Source organism: Hirundo rustica, chromosome 6, assembly GCF_015227805.2.
Source record: "Hirundo rustica isolate bHirRus1 chromosome 6, bHirRus1.pri.v3, whole genome shotgun sequence".
NCBI lineage: Eukaryota > Metazoa > Chordata > Aves > Passeriformes > Hirundinidae > Hirundo > Hirundo rustica.
Genome location: NC_053455.1, coordinates 31653954 through 31676671, shown reverse-complemented (window position 1 = coordinate 31676671; position 22718 = coordinate 31653954). Strand labels below are relative to the sequence as shown.

Sequence of the window (22718 nt, the reverse complement as noted above, 5' to 3'; positions counted from 1 at the left end):
TAGTGCAGGCTTATCTTAGGAAATGGCTTTGGTAGTCCAAGCCTGCTGGGGCTTTGTGTGTCTCGTGTACAGTATTACTTCAGCCCAGGGAAAGAAAATCCATCTTTTAACTTGTCTGTTTGGCTGTTGCAGTTCTTGGCTACTTAACATCATTCGGCCTCATGTTTTACCCCAGCATCCCTGGATGTTGTAATGGTCCTAGTGTGAACCATCTGCTTAACCTTGAGACCTGCCCTCTCTTTCCTTAGCTTACTCAGGTTATCTGTTTAACACAGCACAGCCTGCGAAAGGCATCGAAGTGCCCCAAGAAACAGTTATGCAAAACAGACTGACTCAGATTTCAGCTATACACTAGTGCATGCTTTTCTCCACAGAACAAGTGTCTTATACTACAGCAGGTATTGCACTGAGTCTGACTCTGAACGATTCTGAGCAAAGTTCCAGACCAATTTCTCAAAAATGTGAGATCAAGAAGCAGTAAATCAGATGATTCCAGGCAAGGCGACTGGACTTTCTGAGATTACTTGGCATTTATAAGCTGGACAGCTGAGGGGTCAGTATGCAAACCCATTTTCTGTCACGATCCAGGTGAAAATGAACCACTTTTTTGGAACTTTCAAATACATGAGATGAAGCAAGTGTTAAATTGCCTTCAGAACAATGTTTAGTTGATTTTAGTGGCCAATGCATTGCTTTGGCAACTGGCAGACACTCCACAGTCATACGCAGTTTGGTCCCTGAGATACTGGGAATTCTAGGGAAAAATACAGGTTAAACTTCATTGTAAAGGAAGAGATGGACAGTCTTTGGGAAAAGCATGTCTCATAAAAATTAGTGTCCATCATTAGTTACTCTCAGACAGGTACATAATGCTGATTGATACATGAAATTAGCATGCAGCATTAAGCATTAATGTGTTTGTATGTCTTCAGTTTTGGTTGATGATGTGGAACAGTTGAATGTTTGATCTGGGGGAAAGGTGGTATCTCTAAGACAACATTTTTCTGAGTTCTTCAAACATTCATATTTTCATCTTCCCTGGACTCGCAAGGAAGATGCCACAGTGTTGTAATTGTACTTGTCTAATTTCACCACAATACTTGTAAATATGTCCCTTTCATCGGCTCAAATGCGTTGCATAACTTTTTGCAACAGGTATTGTCTTTTGGACTATATCACTTAACCTCTTTGGTTCCCTGAGCAGAACACCAAATGCACTTTTTTTCATATGATGGTAGCTTCATTAAGTGATGCTGCCATGGCAAGGATCTAGTTATTTCACTACTTTGGAAATTAATTAAACTGTGAATTAATTAAACCACTTGTGAACATAAAGCACATACCTCTCTAACAGAAGTAAAGAGAAGTGGAAAAAAAGGGCAAGAAACCACAATTATTTTAAATTCATTACTAGCTGGACTTACAGACCTCAGCTAATAGGGATTTCAAATTGCTATGGCTATACTATCTGTCGTTCAGTGTAAAGACCCAACAAGTCTTGAGCACTCTACCTGAGAAGACAGGTTACTGTTTGCTTTTAAGGTGAAGCGGAGAAAAGTCTTGACACTTCAGAATCTTCTGTGAGTATGAAGAGGTATTTCTGAAAATATGGAGAGGTGTTTAGTGACAGTGTTTCCAGTTGATCTCCACAGCCCTGTTAAAGGATGAAAATATCCTCCTAAAGAATTCAGAGCTGATAAAGGAAGACTACGAAAACCTCCACAGTGAATTTTACAGAATATGATCAACACAGTTTAATAAAAAACTATCAGAAAGTTTTTAAAAATTAGTGTAGTTCATGGAGTGCAGGTGCAGTACCTAAGCATGTCTTTGCTCTGTCAACTCTCAAGGAGCTTTGAAAGAGAGTAGGGTGGAATCTTTACCTATTGTGCTTTTCAGCTGACGTGCTAGCATAAGGAAACCACTAGAGTTGCTTAGAATTGTCTGTAAATTATGCAGTCTCACCTGAGAGGCCTCTGGACTTTGGGCAGATGAGAGGTAAGAGCTATGATGCCTTGTGGATCAGTACTCGGTTCATTTTTGCAGTACTGTACTTCAATCTGAGTCCAATTTTCACATATTTAAAATACACTGTTTTAATGTCACTAGCAAGGCTTTCCCATGGCTTCCTCACATGATCTGGAGTGCAGCATGCTCATTGCTTTATGCTGCCCTGCTTCCTTCTCTTGATGCTTTGCCAGCCCCAGCCAGTTAACCGTTCCCTGCCGTCACAGGCTCAGCCATCCCCACCCTGCTCCATTTCCTGCCACTGACCCTGTTTCAATCTTGGCTCCCCACTCTCATTTTTGTTCTCTCTCCTCCCTTCCCTTTCCACTGGCTTCTTCCTTAAGCCATCCAAAAGTAAAGTGAGAGGATTATTGTGCAAAATGCTCATTCCTAAGTAGTAACTGGCTATTAGCTATACCTTGGAGAGCAATGAGATGTTCACACTGCAAAGTTAAGTGGTAATCTGAATGCTTTTAAAACTGGATTACAAAGAGGAAAAAATGAACCAGGTTTTAGGGAGACAGCCTGAGATATACTCGGGACAGCAACTTAATTTCTCTTATCTCTTTATCTGTTGGAGTGGCACCTATAGACACACAAAATCCTCCTGTTAGGGTATTTTCCATTTAATCCATCCAATGGTCCCCTTCAATGAGGACGTGTTTATTCTGAGCAGGGTGCATGATTCATCACCCCTGGGAGATGAGGCAAGGTTTGGTGCTGACCTCAGACAATTTATCTCCTCCTGCACCCCGCCCTCCCCCTCTTCCCCGCTGCAAGATGTGTGAAGCAGTTTTGTGCTAGGAAACTGCATCACTGATTAAAATTTTTTAAGGGGAGCATCCACCACATTATTACTTTCCGCGTCATAGAAAACTTATGCTGTTGTATAATAGTGAAGACAATTTATTAGAAAATTGATTGGACAAAGGAGAGGACACAAGTAGATGCTGAGAAGTGTTATTTTATTGTGTAATCTCACTGAAGCTAATAAAAAGTAGATTTGTCCTGGGTGGGAGTGGGAGAAGTGCAGAAGAGGGGGGGGAAACAAGGAAAGATAGTATTACAAATGTCAGAATATTCGGAGTCATGCTTCAGATACCTTGAGACTGCAGTTTCTTTGCCTCTGGGAATGAGCTACATAAGAAGAATCTAAATCATAATTTTTGAAAGAAATATAGAACTTTATCTTGCAGAGAGAGTGGGATGTAATGTTCTGCTGGGAAGGTTAACACATGCAACAGATTTCCTTACTGTACTGGAGCAGGCAGGATTTTACAAGTCCCACACACATATGCTTGATGTGATTTTAATCAATTAAATAGGGCATATAAAAAAAATGAATAGTCAAGTCATTGACAGTCTGTCTGTAGTCCAGTACTGTCCAGTATGAAAGGGAAATAATTATAGCTGACTTGATAAATATTTATTTCAGCGTTACTCATTTTGGTGGTTGCTCAAATGGAGACCTTGTACATCCTAGGCAATGCATTCTTCTGAGCCAATGCTGAAATGGTGCTTGTCCTCCACAGTGAGCCACTGCTGCCAGATACGGCAGCTTTAACATGGAAAGCAGAACTAAGATACAAGAACCTTTAAAATAATTTAAAAACTCACGCTAGCAAAAGAAAAGCAGCATGTTAATTCCATTAATGTACGCAAAAGTCCCATATGAGCAGTAGCCAAGACGGTACGATGTGGTTGCCAGAAAACCCAAAAGGTACACACAATTTATTTGTGTGTTAGGATTCATTGCAAACTCAGTTAATCTGAGGGCTCATTACACAGTACTTAGAGCAGTCTCTGATTTTATGGCTTTATTTGGTATGATTCTATTTGGATGAAACTACTTTTCAAAAGAACTTTGATTTAGGTTTTCCAGGATGGTTTTGCATCTGTAACTTTAAAAGAGAAGTCCAGAAACAGCAGCAGTATACGTCAAGTGCCTGCATTGTAGTTACACACTTAATAAAACAAAGAAAAAGAGAAAAAAAAAAACAACCAAAAAACAAAAAAAACCTCAATAAACCCCAGAAAGACCAAACCAAACCTAACTCACCCCCCAAACCCTCCAAGCTTCTGACTATTATAGCAGAAGTCTAATAATCACTCTGTATTGTTATAAGTGTCTTGCTATAACAAAGTTTTTGCTGATTTTTAGGATTGGTACTCAGTGTAATGAGTCACCCTTGGGACAGAGTTCACTGCATTGTTCTGCACATATATATATATATATTCTGGGTTTTTTCTGGCTTGTAGATCTGAGTTGTTGAATACAGTTTGTTTCACTTCTTAGCCCAAGCTGCTAAACAGTACAGCTGTGAAACTGCTAAGCAGGTATTGAATTACAGCCTCAAGTGCAGCAATTAAAAAAATGTGACTTGTGTGCCACGGAGAGCATAAAGGAACTTTATGCATGGACTGTTCCAGCAAATATGGTCAGATTTGCTTTATGTTCATCCTTCTTTTTATTAAATAAAATTTGAGTTAGAGTACATAAAATCTGAAATATTTATCTGCTTACAGATGAGATTAAAGATGGAGCTGTGAAAGACATTGATTTGGAAAAAAACCCTTAATGTTTAAAGCAGTAAAACATTTACACATTTACAGAGAAAAATAGTTTTTGGCTGATTGTTTTTAGAAAATAATTACTAAGATTCAAGAACACTGATGGAAATACCAGTGCTATGTTGTGGGAGCAAACAAGACTTGATATTTTCCATTGATGTACCTAATTTATGTATATGGTTTTGAAGCCAACATCGAATTTAGGATGGAAAGGAGCTGAATTCTTCCATTCTGAAGTCATTATTAACACTGATAAATATTAGCGCTATGAGTTTGATATGTTGCTGTGTTTGGCCTGGAAAGCCCTCAGTTTTAAAAGAGAATGGGTAAGTGTCTGCATATATATTGTGCTGCAGAGTTCTGTGTAGTAGGTGAACCTGAGCTCATTTCTCCTTGCCTGTTCCTGAAGGTGGTGAGCTTGAAGTTGTAGGCAATGAAACGATGGCCCGAAAGCATGAGGGTGGTGCTAGAAACACTCTGCCTCTTTGTTTTCTTTCTTTTTTCCGTGGATGTTTTTCTCCAGGGAAAAATGCTCAGGCAGTATAATGGCTAGAATGAGGACAATTTGGCTCTTTTGCAGCCGATACATACCTTAGTTTTTAATAATATATTCCAAACTGATTCATATCCTACATGCATTTGCTTTGGATGTGACAAGACTCTTATGGTGGCAAATTCCTTTTCTGTGCCTTATTTACTCTTCCATCCCTGTTTGAACTGTAAAGATACCACACAGCTGTGTTAGCCAAACTCAGCATTACTGCTGCATGTTGGCTGTTAAGGGGAGGCATAAAGCTGGAGCATGTTGCACTGATGGCAGCCTCCTGCCACTGACCAGGGCTTTCAATTCCACTCTCCATTCTGTGAAGAGACTGCCACTAATAAACTCAAAGCAAAAAAAAATTGTATCATTTTATGTTGAACCCCACAGTGATGCCTTTGGAGAGCATACTGATACAGTGAAATGTTACAGGTGTTCGATAAGCGTTTCTGTGCCTTCTGTAATTTCACCAAAGTTGCAATGGTTGTTGCTTAAATAAGTCACCGCATCTGAAGAGAAAGGCTAGAGAAGCTAATGGGGAATGACTAATTTAATTTTTTCATGAATGTGTTCTTGATATAGTCAGCTGTGTTGACTGACAAATGACTGTGCTGCCTCTAGCTCTTATCTTGCTGTGTCTTGTAAATAAGGTAGGATTGGGCTGAAATGATCATGATAAGCTTTTGTTGGGCACAGAATAATAATGTTGCTTGTTCAATAAGCATCCTATTTTCTACTAGATTAGCATTGAGACAGTCACCTGGAGCGACATAAAAAGACACTCTTTTTGCTGAAGCACTATATTTCCCTTGAAGCACAAGTCTGTTATTTTCACTATTTGAACTCTTTGAAATTCCTGTGGCTCTTCTTACAAGAGATAGGATATAACATGTTTTGGCTAAATTCAAAAACCTGATCATGCAAGCCCAGCCAAGTAATTTGTTTTCCTTTGGCAGTGCTTGCCTTTAAAAGAAGGATTATATTAACATTGACTGGGGACATACCAGGAAGAGTGGTAAAGTTTATTAGTATCCCTATGAATTCAGGCATTTCTTCCCAAGCTTTATGCTGTTTCTGCCACTGTAACCTTTGAATGGCAACAAATGTGTTTGAGCCATAGCTGCCCCCATTTATCATGTACAAAATATGTCCACATTTAGGGTTAAGTATCATGGAGGTAGATACCAGTTCATTAGTAGTAATTACCAGTTCCTTCTAAGGTACTCTAGGGGTACGTTATGTCTGCATATAAGCAAAGGTAAGGGTTGATAATTTAGGAGAGATGAGCCCCTGTTCCCCAATTTCTGTCAGACTTTTGATAATGTAAATTGTTCTTGCAAATTGCCTCTTCCTTCCTCAAAGTCATTTGGTTATGGTCTGAACAGTCTGTGCACTGTCCCAGCTAACAATGACCAAATGTTAGAGTAAGAGACTGGCCAGATGACCTAGATTACAGTATGACTCCAGGTAAGAATGAAAATTTCATAGTGGAGTGAAGGGAGGGAAAAGGGAAGGACCATTGAAAGGCAGTTGATCTGCTTTCCAGTAAGGGATTAAGACTGTTGTTCTTTATAGTAGGAGTGGCTGGTAAATGATATTCGTTGTTGTGCAATAATTCCTGAGTTTTCAGAAAATACTTTTAATTGGAAAGACAAGTATTCAATTGTTTACTCAGAGTTGAAACATATATCTTTGAAAAAGATGTGAATGTGGATCCCCTCCCCTATTCTTACACTGCCTAAGCTGTTTCCGTGGAAGTTCTAGGTCCTTGGTCCAAAGCTGTTGTTTGGGCAGCTGCCAGAGAGTGGGCTGGAAAGCAGCAAGGTTCAGCAGGAAATCTGCTTGGCAGGTATCAGCATGGCCTGTGTCTATCAGGAGATTTACTGGCATGTACAGGTTTTCACAAAGCACATATTCTTTAGCAAATTGATTGATTTTAAAGATCAAGGAGGTTTTTGTTTGTTTTTTTTTTTAACAGGCTCTGATTAGGAAATATTGCCAGCATAGTCAGCATTGGAGTGTAGAATACACAAGCTGTTAATTTGATTCAGTGGGCATGAATGTAGGCTAGCCGTGGCTGCAAGCGGTTGATGTGCTTCTGTTCACCAGCAAAAGCCGGAAACTACAGGTATAAAACTAGGCCCAAATTTGTCACCAAAGGTGTTCCTGTAAATCCTACTGCCTGCAGGAGCAGCTGAGTGCACGTACCTGTCCACAGGGGGAAATTAGAAAGCATAATACAAGTCTGCAGTTAGTAAGAAAGCTTTGAATCCAAGTACGTCCCATCTTTAAAGTAAGCAAGTACAGGAGAGCACTTCCATTTTCTGACTTTTGGTGCATGAGCTGTCATTTTAAAAACAAACCATGCTTCACTGAGTTCGACAGGTGAATATCTTAAAGGTGAACCTCTTACCAAATTCTTCTATGTTTCCAAAGTAGCTTGATATTGTTGACTGACTTCGGAACTGCATGGTGGTATAGTTACATGGCCTGAGTTTTGAACTGACCACATACTATAAACTTTATTTTACCTAAGTTGATACTAGCGAGATCAACATTTATACCTGCATATTGTTCCAAAAAAAAATTATGGAAATCCTATTACTCTTTTACAGAACCAGTTATTTCATTTCATATGATTCATTTTCATTCAGGATTTCTTTACAAATTAATTTGAGGATTAATTTTCCTTACTCAAAAAAAAAAAAAAAAAAAAAAAAATTAAGGAAAGAACAGTCTAGTCTGGCAATCGTAAAACTCTTCCTGTAACTACTTCTCTGGAAGAACTAAGGCACATTCATTAGAACCAACATAAAAGACTTTCAAGAATGTCTGGTCTCCAGTAGGTACCAAAAATCTAGACATTACTTATTTTTGGCTGAAAGCTTTGCCTGTCTAAGTAGAGAGTAACATCAAGATGCCTCACAGCATGTGCACCCCCATTGACGGTAGAGGAAGTTACAGAGTGTTATGATGATCAGCAGTATCCACGAGGCACTTTCCTAACTACCACTTTCTAAACAGTTTTCTTTTTATCATGATTATCGCATGATAAGTAAATGAAGAAACTAGTTCAGTTTAGAATTATTGAATATGTAATGTATATGGGAAATGACTATGTAGAGCACACTCATCTCATATCTGAGTGATACCAAACTAGGCTCCCTAAACTGTCACTAACTTGCATCCAACCAGCATCTATAAAATGGTTGTGGGCCATTCTGTGGGCCAGAAAAGAATGCCTGCTTTTTTCTAAGAAAATCCATTGTCATGGTCACTTATGTGCTTTCCTGGTCTCCTGTGCCTTGATGGCAAGCTGGTTGTATTTTGTTACTCAGCATTCTCAAAGAGCAGTTCTACATATGCTTTTGTCCTTTTCTCCTGTCTTGAAAATGTGCAGATAAGAAATAGATTTTTCCACTTTCCCAAACCCTGTTTTACAGTGGAAATTAGTCTTTCCACATTATTTAGTCTCCAGCTTTTTGCTGACATTTTACTTCATGTATAAGTTTGGATGTAAGGCTCTGTGAGATGGCTCTGCTATAGTGGGTTAGCTCTGAATCTCATATTCCTTTCACCTAGGCCACCTGTAGCCTTCTGTCAGTTACAGAAACTTTCTACCAGTACAGAGTTTTTATGAGAGTTTATGTAAGGGCAAAATTCAAAGTTGGCTTCACAAGAAGGTCAAGTTGTTTAAGCACATTCACTAATACAATACTTAATTCTTATTTAGTCCTTTCTTATGTGTGACAAGTATATTATCTTTAATCATATTGTTACTTGGTTACAAAGTTTATCTCATAATTATTCTGCTTTTTAATTACTGTTCTTGTTCATTTGCGTTTTAATTACTTTTCTTGTTCATTTGCTTTTCAAAGTCAAGGGCTCCGTGGTACAAGTTCTGCTTGAGAAACACATGTGGCGTTCCCCAGGGATTGTATTGCATCTCAGCACTCAAGTTACTTGTTTTACATATTCCTAGCCTAAGTGTGAAGAAATTTGCATTGTTTCAAAGTGTAATGTAGTCAAATTATGGAGTTTATGCCTAAGATAGGATAGGCAGGTCCACAACAGAGGGAAAACCAGCAGTTACTTGGTTTTCCTATGTGGAATAAATGGTCTTCCCACTGTATGTCTCTTCTGTCACATCAGGCTGAATGAACTTGCCCATTATGTTGTTTTCTAGAAGCAGAAGTCAGTTGTCTTCATTGATTCCAAGGCAGTGAAATCACAGTGCTGCTTGTTGGAGAGGATGGATTAAGGGTATGAAGTAGAAATGCCTGGAATTACCTAATTGGTCAATGAGTGGCTTTACTTTCTGACAGCTAGGTTATTCTGGAAAACAGGCACATGCTTCATATCGCTGGATGTGCAGCTTAGCAAGTCACCCCTAATTCTGTTGGTGAATCATCAGAAGTCCAGAGCAACAGTAGTATAGAAAGGATAGAAACGTGTCACAACTTAGGGAACAGTCCTTGCAGGGTGCTACTGACATAGTCATCAGCCAAGCAGCCATTCCTTGGTGCAAGTGAAAAACCAGGGTATTGTTTTTCTCACGTGGCATATGGTACTATTTTCATGTGTTAAATAGGACAGTTTATTTCCAGGCTAGGTTGGTGTGACATAGTACTTCCTGCAAATCTTTACCACCTTTCGTTCACATGAACACAGCAGCTTTTGAGTGCAAGTTTACTCTGACTTCTCAGCGGTCTTTCAGCCATTGGTAGCCTCTTGTTTTGCAGTTAAGCATGCTAACATCTCTGTCTCAGAAATGTTTTTCAAAAGGTAGGATTTAAAAGTTAAGTGGAACTCCCACAGTTCTCATCTCTCTGGCTTCTGCTGTGGTACCCAGTGATGATCCTCATCACAGTTGTCCCTCTTTCTGTAATCTTGTCTTTCCAGTTCTTGAGGTGGTAAGAGGATGTCAGAGCCAGTGTGGAGTGTATGATGAGTGAGTCTGTGTTTTTTGCTTTTACAAAAACCCCTAAAACCCTCTTCTTTGTGGGTCTGTTCCAGTTACTACACATCCAGTTGTGGTTTTGGTGAAGGTGTCTATATCCTCATTCATATCCAGCATCATGTTGCCATTATGCACTGCTGAGAAACTGTGCCTTGCAGTCGGTGTTGGTTTTGGGCTGGACAAAGGCAGCCTTTCTTCCAAAACTAATGGGGCCAAGTTTGGTTAAATTCCTGAGTTTCAGTCCTGGCTCCATGGGAAATTCTAAGACATCTATTCTATGTTCTAGTATTTAGACATGTTCGCACAGCGGCATCCTTTGCCATGAGGCATGGTCTTGGGGTCTGTCACACAGAGATCCCCTATAACATTTCAGTGTAGCTCAGACTGGAAGGTTTCTTTCTAACTGAAAAAGAAAACAGCAGCAACAAAAGACTGTGCGCTTGTTTCTGTTGCATGGTTTCGGAGATCGTGTTTGTACTGCTAGTATCTCATACAATGAGACATTAGCTTTCCTAACTGACGCGTGCGGTTGTGCTGGCAAAGTCCTTGAAGGAATGTCATTATCTTGTCGGCAGTGACACTGGCCATGCGGCGGGGGCCAGTGTCCCGTTCCAGGCCGTAACAAGCCAGTGCCCAGTGGAGCTGCAGCGCTGGTTCAGCGAGGTGTGCCAGCTTCTGCCCGAGATGCAAAGCTGACTCGCAGCGGCTGGTAGCTGCTGCCGCCTCGCAGCACTTGGAGCGAGAGCAGAAATGCCAAGCACTGCCCAGGCAGGTATTTTCTGCCTTCTGTGAGTAGCCTAGTGGTTAAGATGCAATTAGTGCTTTGAATTTCCTGGCCTCAAATCTTGACCAGTGGCTCTGTTTAGTGAGAAGAAATACTTGCAGCCTTATGTTTTTGAAGTACATTGATTAGATTAATTCTTATAGGGAAAAAAAAAGCATCTAGTGTTTCCATACCTGCTGTAGGCCAACACTAAACTCCTATAAAAATCACACTGAGATTGCTTATACATACGTGGGAGATGTTTTGATGAATCTTCTTTAGCAGATAGAGGGGTTTGTACAGTAAGAAAATGTGAATCACCTTAAATCTTTAGTTTTAAAAATTTTCCCGTGGATCAGCATATTCTTGGGGGGGAAAAAGTTCATCTCTAGATTCAGTTTTATCGTCTGGGCTATTACAGCTGTCATAAGTTAATTCTCAAGTTATCTTCTCTGCAAGGTATCTGTACAGTATAACAAATTAAGATTGAGCTCTTTTTTAAAATTTATAATGTTGTTGAAAAGACAGAGAGCTCAAGTGGCATACAAGGTCAGTTGCTATGTTATATATAACTTGTTTTCATCTCCTACTGTTCTTGCAGGGAACTAAAAATGTTTTAGACAACAGATGTGGAACACTTAAAATATTTGGAATGTGTGGGAATATACTGAGGGACCACCTGTCCTGCAGCGTGAAAGACAGAATTGGTTTGTGAGCATTATTGGATACTCCTGCAGCGAACAGAAGGACTCATATATTAAAAGTAAAGCAGAATGAAAACTGTGGGATACTAGGGTGACTTTACTCAAGGAAACATGGGGAAGAAAGTTGAATCCACAAGTTAAATACTTCTTAATAGTTAGCCAATAATCCACATTGGAGTTTCCCTTAATAAGTGTAGCCTGGAGCAGTTAGCCTTAGGAAGCTCATGGTTAAGAAGAAAAGAAACGTATTTTAAAATACGTAAAAATAACGTATTTTATTTATTGTTTGACTACTTCCACTAGTCAGATCCTATCTATTTAGTTACTAATTAATGATTAGAACTAGTGCTGACTGCATTGGCTATCCTTTGTGAAACCAACAAAACCGCACAAATTACTTACATATTGTAGAAAGCGATGGTTTTGATAATAATTTGATTGCTAAGGATGTTGAGGTGATATGTTCCTGGTGTCTATTTTTCTTCACTTTTACTACTTATTGACTAAAGTAAACAAATGCTATTTCACAGATGAGGGAACAAAGGCGCAGATAGGATCAGTATGTAGCATTTGCATTTCTTCATTTGGAGTTCTGGCATGTGAGCAGCCACAGTTCTTTATTATCTCTTTTTCCTTCAATGATTTCTCAAAAGGAGGATATTAAAATTGAGATGATAGCCACTTCCCTGCCTCGGGGAAGGATTGTGAAGATAGTTAATGTTTATACCATATACCCCCACTTTCCCTCCCTGCAACTGTAGTGTGAAACTGCCATTGCTCTGTTCCCCGCTACAGTGGGAAGGGAAGGTATCGCTCAGTGCCACTGCCCACAGGCGAGCTCTGCCTGGGAAACAGGCAGTGCCTCAAGCTCTGCCTTCGGCAGAAAAATGATACAGGAAATCAGAGAGAAATTCACAAACTGAGATTCATACCTTGTTCTGTGGGCTTTGGAGACAGTGAAGTCTGGTTAATGGCCCAGGTTCCACTTTAAATTTGGGGTGTGGATGTGAAGCTGTCCTTCAAAACTGAGATCTCTGTGTGAAAGCACATATCCAGAGTTGGTGAATGAAACAGCTGTTGATGCACTCTCTAGGTAAGATTAATAGAAAGGTTAGGACACACATTAGCAGTGTTTCCCACAGCAGGTACAGTTTTCCCTGCCCTCGGATATAATGGCTTTCTGCTGTATTCTATGCAAACAAATTACAGATACTGTGAGAGCCACAACTTTGAATTTCTCAGCCTTTTTGCATGCAAAAATACAGCATTAATTATGCATTTTTATGTTTAGAGTTCTTCACAGTTTGCTGGAGGGAGGTCTTTGTGATTAAAGGAAGCAGGTTTCATTGAGCCAGACTTGAGCTCTGGTCTGTCCTCTTTTTCACCTCCCCTCAGGGCAAAGACCAACAGCTTGAGGGTGACCCCTTTGAGAAGTTTTTACCGAAAAGGAAGATGAGAAAGGCTGGACAGGCTCTTTCTAATGCTCTGTGCTGGAGCCAGGAAAAGGCAGCTGTTTCTAGCCTTTCTGATGTTTGGGGATGTTTTTGGTGGTTTTTTTTTTTTTTTTTTTTTTTTCCCCTTTCCTGGTGGCTGGGATCTGGGCTTGCTGCCATATCTGTTTGTCTGTCTGTCTCATGTTGTTTTTCTCAGAGAGCTTCAGAGGCCAGTTGCCCATAGTCAGTTGCTGGGAACCGAGGTTGTTCCTTGTATCGTCTTAACTCTCCATGCCAGAGTGTTCATGCTTGAATAGGAAACAGCGAGATCTGTCAAAATAGCCCTTTTCTTTAGGGCTTTGAGGCTGCATTCTCCATGGCCATCTGTTCCCTTTCACCCTTTTGGACAATGTTGCTATTTGAAACGAACCACTCTTTGCTCTCTCCCTTTCCCTTTGCTCTCCCCCTGCCCCGCCAAATCTGGGAAAAAAAGTTGTTTCTGGCCCTGACTGCCCTCTGGAGGATTCAATCATTTTGTAGTCCAAGGATTAAAAGTGGTATTTTGCAATTTTTTATTTTTCACTGATTTTAAAAAATGTAATACATCTCAGGAGAGAAGAGTCACTGCAGTCAAAAGATCATTTTGGATTTATGCATTTGTCTCCATAGAGCACTTTGGTGTCTTGTCACTGCCTGATGCAGACTACTGTGAAAATTTGGCACATCTTGGAATATTTTGCATGATAGCAGGAACAGAAGAAACATCCTATAGTTAAGGCTGTATAACTGTTTCCCTTCTAACCCTCTGTCTTCAGTCAGAAAAGCTTATCAGGCTGAAATTTTCCAGTCTTGGTTGTTGTCCAAAATTGAATTTATTTGCTTAATTCAGATCAAGTAAGTCATTCCTTTTTGAGAATGAGATGAAAAAAAAAAGCATGTACCTCCCTCCTCTGCTTCAGGATGGGCAACTGTGCTGTGAAGAGAGGGACTGAGTAGCTGGGAAACTCCTGGAAAGTCTGCATCAGTTACAGAGTGAAGCCAGACCCCTGTAATCATCAGTCATTTTAACATCCTGCAAGTTTTAAACTGCCTCTATGTGTGTGTGCCTAAGTACATAAATATATATGTATTTTTAGCTTTGGAGATGAGTCAGTTCTGAAAAGTGAGCCCTGTGGTGTCTGCATGTACCAAAATGTTTTTTCATACATCTTATAGTGAGAGGGAACACATTTTCTATACATGGGTATGTTGGCTGTGCAATTTTAAAAAAAAAAGTGAAAGTGCCCAATAATTTACGTTCAGAAGCTACTCTAAGCTGTGTTTTGAAGGTGCTCTGAGTATTCAGATGCATCTGCTAGGTCTATATGTAGGGTTTACTGGGCCAGCCCAAAACGTACTTTGTCAGAGAAGAGGTTGCATCCTTCATCTTGTGTCGCGAACAACTCTGTGCTGAGAAATAGATACAGCCAGAGAAACCTGTATTGGCAAGTGCAGACTTGTGGTTAAATACCAGTTGAGAAAATGCCGCAGTCAACCGTGATGATACTCATTGTGAGAAATAATTGAGTCCATTGTTTGGTGTTTGAAAGGCAGAGTTGAAATGGCACATAGCGGTTTTTTACATTTAATATTTTCTAACTTTTATGTTCTTAGTCATACAACCAAAACATTCTTCCAGTTCAGCTTTTGTGATTGATAGTATTAAGCATTTGACCAAATCTGAACTCCAGATGTGAACAGCTGTAATTTGCAAACAGTCATCTCTAGCCCCCAAAACGTTTGGCTGACCTCTGTTTCCATGTTGCAGGCTGAAGAAGGATTGCTTCCTTCTGGAATTTCAGTTTTGATAACTCTGGCTCATGATCCAAGCTTTACAGTTCTAAGATAGTTGTCTTTATTTATACCTAGAGAAAATTCTTGCAACTGTAACATATGGGACCACTGTTAAGAACGCCAAAGGCTAAATTTTCAAAGAAATTATGATGGTCATCATACAAAGTAGAGCAGTTTGCTCAGTTCGAATTGCAGTCTCAACCTGAAGTACTATTTAACGCTGATTTTTAAACATAGTCCCTGTGGTTATCAGCCCCACTGTGGAGTTTTAATTATTGCGTGTTTCAACTCTCTGTATAAAGAAGTTATCACTCACTAAATTTGAAAATTATTTGGAAAGATGCTACTAAAAGTAAAAGATACTACTGAAATACTCCTGTGCTTAGGATTGAAAAGGACATATAACTTAATTCACTAGTTCAAAGCCGTGTTACTAGGCTGTGATCAGAAATTTTTATTCATTTAGACATTATATACTGAGTATATTGAGAAAATCCACCCCAGTGTAGGCTGACTGTCAGCACTAGTGTTAATTGAGGAAACTCAGGTGCTGGCAGTGACCCAGCTGTAGCAGTACAATGCTCTTTGTGGCTTCTTAGCAGAATATATTTACCAAGGAAGATGTTAGTGCTATTGAAAACTGGCTTGCATTCACCTACTGTCCTTTTCTGTCTGCCACGTAGGCACACAGCATCAGCCCACTCCTCGGGAGATGGGCAGCCGTGTCAGAAACAGCCTGGGTAAGTTAGTACTAATTGGTGCTTTTATTGGCCATTTTGCTGGAGAACTCACTGTGCAACAGAAACTGGACTCAGTCTCCCTCCTACCCCCATCACCCTTCTGCACCATGACTCTGAATTTGAGGTTCATTTGCAGACTGGAGTGCTGCTGCTTTTGCCTGCACTATGACAGATTCCTGCATATGAGAGCTAAATCGCTGTGACACTGTTTCTTTAACAAGACACATTTTATGGGGAAAAAAGCCCCCATATCCTGTGGGTATAATCTGCATCAGACTGCAGCATGGTAACACTACCAGGTTGCTGTGAACTGCATTCTGAAACTCACTGTAGTTTCAGAGCTGTAGCTCACTCTCCTCCCCCCAGCTGTATTAGCTTTTGTTCTGCCTTTCTGGGATTCAGCCATTTAGGCTTCAGGCTGTTATGTTGGAGGGGTGAGTGTGACAGTGGGCTTATTCGGTTCTCATCTGGTAAGTTCAGAAGTGGCAAATGCAGATGATGGGTAAACACTAGCAGGGAGTGATGAAGTTTAGCAGCTGAGATGAACCATCCTGGGAAAATCAGATATGGTAATGCCGAGGCTGTGTAGGTCAGAGGGCTGAGGCTTGCAGCGTACAAGGCTTCAGTTGCTCTGACAGTGGGATTCTAAATCTCATTTCTTTATTCAAGCCTTAAGGGACCTACATACATGTAATTCTAGCATTCTGCCCCCTCCCTCCTACATACCTTCTGATTAATATCATGATCTGTTTGATCCCCTAAGGGAACTTAAGCAAAAAAATTACAGCAATAACTTGTAGCATGATTGGTGAGGTGATAATTAAAAGCATTTTCTGGATCACAGGGCCCTAGCATTGCCAGATGCCTTGATTGGGCAAGCTTTGTTTTTCAACCTATGTATGCTTTATATGTGCAGGCAGGCAAAATTCCAGATCTGGGTTGGTTGTTTTTGGTTTTTTTTCCTCCCTTAGCTCAGTGGTTTGTGATTTTATTTTCTAGTCTTGGAAAGACAAGAAGAAGTGACTGCATAGGAGAGGTTCAAAAGAAGAAGCTGCTTTAAGTTTTAACGGCGAGCAATGTGGGAAAGAGCTCTGGATACCGAGAAAGTGGTGTAAATTAGTATAATTTCAGATTTTAGAAAAGGAAGGAATTTCTCAAAAGCTGCTATGAGGGGAAGGAAGTTTAGCTGAAGGGTAAAAAATTTATTCTCAGTTACAGAAAGGAATTGACTTAACTGCTTTCTTCTACTTGTTCTTCACCATCCGTCCCACCAAATCACTACTTGTTCTGTCATTTGCAGTAGCACTGCAGCAATGGTAGAGAGCTGGAAACTCGTCACTTTGTGATGTGGTGTCAGGTGACAGAGGCAGAACATTTTCACCAGTGAAAAGAAATATCTGTTCCCAAGGCTCTCAACTCCACAACTCTCTGACTTGGGCCCTGTTTCAGGTGCTGTAAACCACCAGCTGTCTTCCCACCTCCTCAGATCTCCTGAGACCTGATTGTTTTGGTCATGGCCGGTAGATTGTCTGGCAAGAAATCAGACCAGCTGGATTTTTTCATTTCTTAATGTCAATTCCTTTTTTAGGTCATCAGGCAGGAGTCTCAGTACTAGCATATGCGTGTTTCTCTTCCTCAACTCAGAAGAGAATTGACATGAACTCACCAATGAGTTCAATGAGGGAATGGCACCTTCTGGTGTAAAACACACTGGTAACAGTAGGCATGCTGGTGTGGGATTAAAAGTAAATCAGCATCTCTCCGGTTCTCTGGTGGACCCTTCCTAAATTTTGAGCTGTATAAAGGTCCCTGTTGATTTTTGGGAGGATAGAATAATGGTCAACATTACTTTAATTGAAGAAGCTTCTAATGTTTCATGGAAGACACTCAAAAGTCCTTATTTATACAGTTTTTTTCTGGCCTGTCACATATTTTGGTGTATTTTCTCTCATCCCTTAGGGAAGATTCTTTGTAAGTGGGGAATAATCAGCAGCAGCTAAGGGACTTGTAATCTGCAATTCTCATGGAAAGAAGATCTTTAGGTCAGGAACTATCTTTTTGTTCTCTATTTGTCTACTGGTTTGCATCTTGAAGATGAGAGCTCTAGGAGTTGACACAATGGAAATAATAAATGGGAAGAAAAGAGACAGCTAAAAGGACCTTAATTTTGATCTAACATCAGATTAACCATGTAAAAACCACCCAGAGTGTGCACACATAAAGACATAAATATGATAAACTAAAAAGTGTGATAACTCACCTGTTTGGGGCATAGGAGATAAATGAAGTCTGTTGTCCAAAATGAGAAGTGAGCTCATTCCCTTTCTATCGCATTCACTGCTGACTCCATCATAACTTTGCACCTGGAGTCTATTTTTGGTCTCTTGATGATGATGACTGAATCAAACAGCCTGTATAATGGAGTCTCAAGTCGGCACATAACACATTTTGGGGTGGGGCTTTTTTAAACTGGGCATTAGTAAGGGTTTATGCTTAATTGCTTTGTTTGCTAAGTATATTTTGATGACTGTGCTATGAAAAAAAGGAAAACTAAATTACATGTTAATGATTACTGAACAATTCCAACTTCCAGATAAACTACTTCTACTTAATTAAAATTTGAAGTAATATGGAATAATCATGGGGGGTGGGGTTGTAGTTTGTGAAGATTTAGAACGAGGAGGTTTTTAGAAGTAAAAACTGCCAGATTCCCTCTCATAATAAAAGGAAGAGCATAAGCATTTTTAAAATCTAGAATTGTCACATGGCTTGTTTTGTGGCCAAGCTTGATTTATTACAGCAGCAACTGTTTTTTCTGCCATATGTCCTAAATAATAAAAGACTGCATGAAGTCAATAGTGTGCTTTGAGACATACCTTAGCTGAGCAGTGCAGAGAGTGAGATGGTCGCCACTGTAGGGTGAGAGAATCAGAATCACCTCTTGACTTGGGAAAAAGCTGTGGAGAAGGGCTGAAAATGGCAGAAGCCAGCAGTGGGAGTTTAAAGAGCACTGTGGTTAGTTACTTCACAGATGAGTTTGTCCTGTGGGTTGTTTTTTATTGTGTGATGGGTTTTTCCACCATTGAGTATTTTTATACTTGTACTTTCTGAGTAGGTGATGATGGAAAAATAGATTAGGGGTTGAGGGGGATTTTTTTTCGTCTTTTTCTCCGGGTCTCATTGTTAGAGATCTGCACTAAAAATACAGACTAAATGCAACACAGGTGAAAAGCAGTGGTCTTTGAGCTCTGCCAGTGAACCGGAAAGCTGTGCAGCCTGAGTGAGAGGCAAAGTACTTCCATTCTTATTGCATGGTGTGCTGTTTTTGTTGAGCTCAGTAGTTTAATTCTTTATAAATATTTTCTTTGTACTTTCACAGAGTTTTTTCCTTCTTCATGATAGGCCAAGCTTTTATCAAGACGGTTTGATGTTAAGATTTGAAAGATTTGGGGACTTGTTGCTTCACTGTTTTTTTATTTTACTGTCATTTAGTTCATCAAACCCTTTTTAGCATTTGATGAGAAAATATTTTCACATTACCGGTTGATCGAGATTGCAAAGGGCCCAGTGTTGGGCATGAACCTGCCCAAAGGCAATGATAAGTCCAACTGGGAAGGAAAAAAAATCAATATGTGAGAGTATGGACAGGTGGAACTAATTATTCTGTGCAGTTATACCAACAAGGAACATGTTGGGTTTTTTTGACCAAGAGCATAGTTGCAGTCTGCCAACAAGGACCTCTTGCGTTTAAAAATAACTTCGAAGAAGTTTGTTTCATTTGATTCAAGATACTGGTCTAGTTCTTATTCCTAGGATAAGAAACTGATGGAACTGAAGTATCTTTACGATTAAATCACCTTGCAACAGCTGGGACTTGTTTACCTGAGGATTTAGTCTCTAAAATGTACCACCTTATATGCTGAGGACAAAAAGGTCTTTTGAGACCGGGTCTGTACTTGCAGTGCTCTGGTTGGACATAATAGAATAATTCCAGAAGCAGTATTGAGCTGAATAGCTTTAATCCTGCTGTTCTCTCCAGTGAAAAATGGAAGGTGAAATAAAACCACTTTCCCTGTCCTGCCTATATGTGTCATTCCTCTCAGTGATAGGGAAGTTACTTCTAGAAAGTTTGTTTTTATTGCATCGACAGGGAGAAACAAAATTAATCTAGTTCTCATGTATAAGTAGGGCCAAGTATTGTGGCCAAGTTCCACTGACAGCTCCTTCCTGGGCACGGGAGCCCAGTGCAAGCTGCTTCTGCTTGGAAGCAGCACTGCAGGCCTCAGTGAAGTACAGCCTTTCTTCTTTGTTTTGCCCCCGGTTGTGGAGAGGCATTTACTTTGCATTTGACTCAGACCACAAGCAGCTTTATTTTCACTTGTGACAGCTGTTCAGTGAGAGTGAAGCAGCCAGTTCCTCCTCTGTGTTTGCAGTCCAGAACAGATTCGGTGTCTGCTGGTGTCTCTGCCAGCTCTGAAAAGTTCAGTTTCCCAGCAGATAGTGGAACAGGCACCTCATACAGTCCTTGGCCTCTCTGCTTTGAAGATTAGTTTCATGCTGGGCTTTTTTTGCGTGGGGAAGGAGGGAGTGTTTACAGGAATTGAAATCACCCATTTTACTGGAGGTAGACCTGATACTGAAAGCAGGGAGTTGTTCAGACATCTTCTTCCAGCCTTCTAACATTCACCTTCACCTCCCCATGCTGGGATCCCATCTCTGTGCTTCTGGACACCCACTCCCTTACTGCATACATACACTGAGATGTCACCTTTCTCTCACCTGTGTGTCAGCTCTATTTTCTTTCTTTCCCTTATCCCTACACTCCCTGTATCACCTCTGTCCTGAACAGAAACCATGATGCCAGCAGGGGCTGGAGTAAGAGCTGGCTTTAAGCACACTGGAGAGACTGGAACTGCTGCCCATCAGCTGACTGCACATTGCAGGTGCAGTGGAAGCATCCACGCCACAGCATGGGTAAGCACTCCATACTACTCTGCTGTGGTTCACGTTGGAGAGTTTGGGGACCTCTGAGCAGAGACCAAAGTCTTATAAGCCTGTTTTCTTCTTGGGCCAATGTTGGTGTGATACTCTAAGTATGAAAATATCAGGGTTTGGAAGCACAAAGCAATGCGTGCTAGGAAAAAAAAACCAAAAAAAAACAAAAAAAACCCACAACTGCTCTCTCTGAACAGTGTAATTTATCCACTTCCTTTGTCCAGTTCATTAATGTCTAAGTGGTGGTTGAAATAAGAGAAAAGATAAGCCCAAGGTTTTTTTAAGGCCATGTTTCAACATAAATCTGTTTTCTTAACATATCCTCTTTCCTTCCTCTGAGACATTTAGTATCTTTTTGTGTTTAGAGCAAGAAGGAATGCAGCATATGTTGTCACAGCCCTTGAACTTCTTTGCAGATCTGGCACTGCTTCCTCCTGTTTGCTTCACTTCTTGTTTTACCTCTCTATCTGCCTAATGCATCAGTTCGCAGGAGGATCCCTTATAAAATGGAAACCTTTCCAGTGAGGCATTCCCTTCCGCCTTGCAAAAAGTATTTGCTGTAAATTTGGTCCAGGTTTACTAACTGCTTTGCACCAAAGTCATAAATTTTAATAACTTCGCAGAAGAGGATTTGCCCTCTTTGGATAGAGGCTGACACAGTATGGTACAATGTGCTTTCTCCTGTAAAAGAAAATAAAATAAATTGCAGCAATTAGCTTGTTCTGCCACTAACCTTACATATTTCTGTTCATTTTGGGACAGGCTTTAGGCCTGAAGGAATGCAGAATTGAGATTTGCTATGGAATGATATCTTCATAGTGTAATAGCAGTGGGTTCCAGACATTTAACCACGTAAACGCCTGGCTCAGGATAGCAACAGCAGGACGTTACTCCTTCTGTTACCTAATAGCAGATACATGATTTGAGAGAAGTTTCAGTGTGAATTGTGGCTGTTTTATGCCAACACTAGCTACTTCAGAAAAGTCTGGGCCCTTTGTAGTGAGGGGCCCGCAGGCAGGCGTGCGTGAATTGCCTCGTGCTGGTGTGGAATGGTGGCTCCCAGCTTTCAGCAGGGCTACGGTTACATCAGCTATGAGGGGATCACCTCCACACCCAGCAGAACTCACATTTAGTGGCCTCACTTGGATTTTGTAATTCTTACCCCTTTCTAACAGGGTAGGGAAAGAAGGACTGTGTTGACTGCAGCTTATTCCACATGAAAGGTTTGCAAAACTTTAAAGCTGCTTCAGTGTCTTATATTCTCCATTATCCTGTTTGTACAGTAATAGCATTTTACTTTTGTGGTGTTAGCACAAACCCAAAAATTTGTAGTACTTAATGAACTTAAGTAACTTGCTTTGAGTCATTTTAAGGGAATGAAACACAGACCTCCCAGCACCCTGTTTTAACACTTGAGTATGTTCACTCCTCCAGCTGGAAAACTAAATCCAAAACATAGATGAAGATAAATTATTCTTGTTAGTACATCCACTTTCCCAGCAGAGATAGGATAGATTAATTAACAGAAGAGCATTCCTAATACTGAAGGTTCCAGTTAGGTGCTTCTTTGGTGAGTTATGCAGGTGGAACTTTGCTGCTTGTGTACGTGTGCATGCTTGGGTCTCTGCATTCAGTCTAAGCGAGCTCGGGTGCAATGGCAGTTGAGCAAGCTGCATCATGTGGCATTATTGGAAGCACTTCTTTATGTTGTCATTGCTGATTCCAACAAAGTCCACTTTCCTTCAGGGTTATATAAAGTTCAAATGATTTCAGAGACAGCAGAATGGTCATTACAGCTCTTCTTTGCAAATCTTAGAAAAAGTGTCTGATGGCATGAATCAGTATTCTGATTTTTTGGTCAGAGTATTGTGGTAGCACATTCTGCTCCTTTAGATTCCATTTTTGTTATGTTGTTATACACTGTGACTCTGCTGGCCTGCTTCCCTCTCCTCTGTGCCCAGAGAAAGCTGGTTTGTTGGGGATAGAGTAGCTAAAGAGGAATAGGCAAGTGTCCCACAGGCATGGTGCACCCCTAGATATTTAGAAAATATACTGGTCTCTCCAAGAAGGTAGGTAATACTTTGCAACATCTCCTTAATTCTTGGCATTTTCTGTTGATATCAGAGGGTGAGATGGAGAGTTCACACTCCAGTTGTATAAATAAATCAGAA

The 22718-nt window shown here is 40.4% G+C and overlaps 1 protein-coding gene across 20 annotated transcripts in view; it reads left to right on the top strand.

Annotated features, from left to right (window-relative positions):
• Positions 1 to 22718, top strand: part of RAD51B (RAD51 paralog B) — a 399430-nt gene that overhangs the window by 191734 nt on the left and 184978 nt on the right. The window lies entirely within an intron of this gene.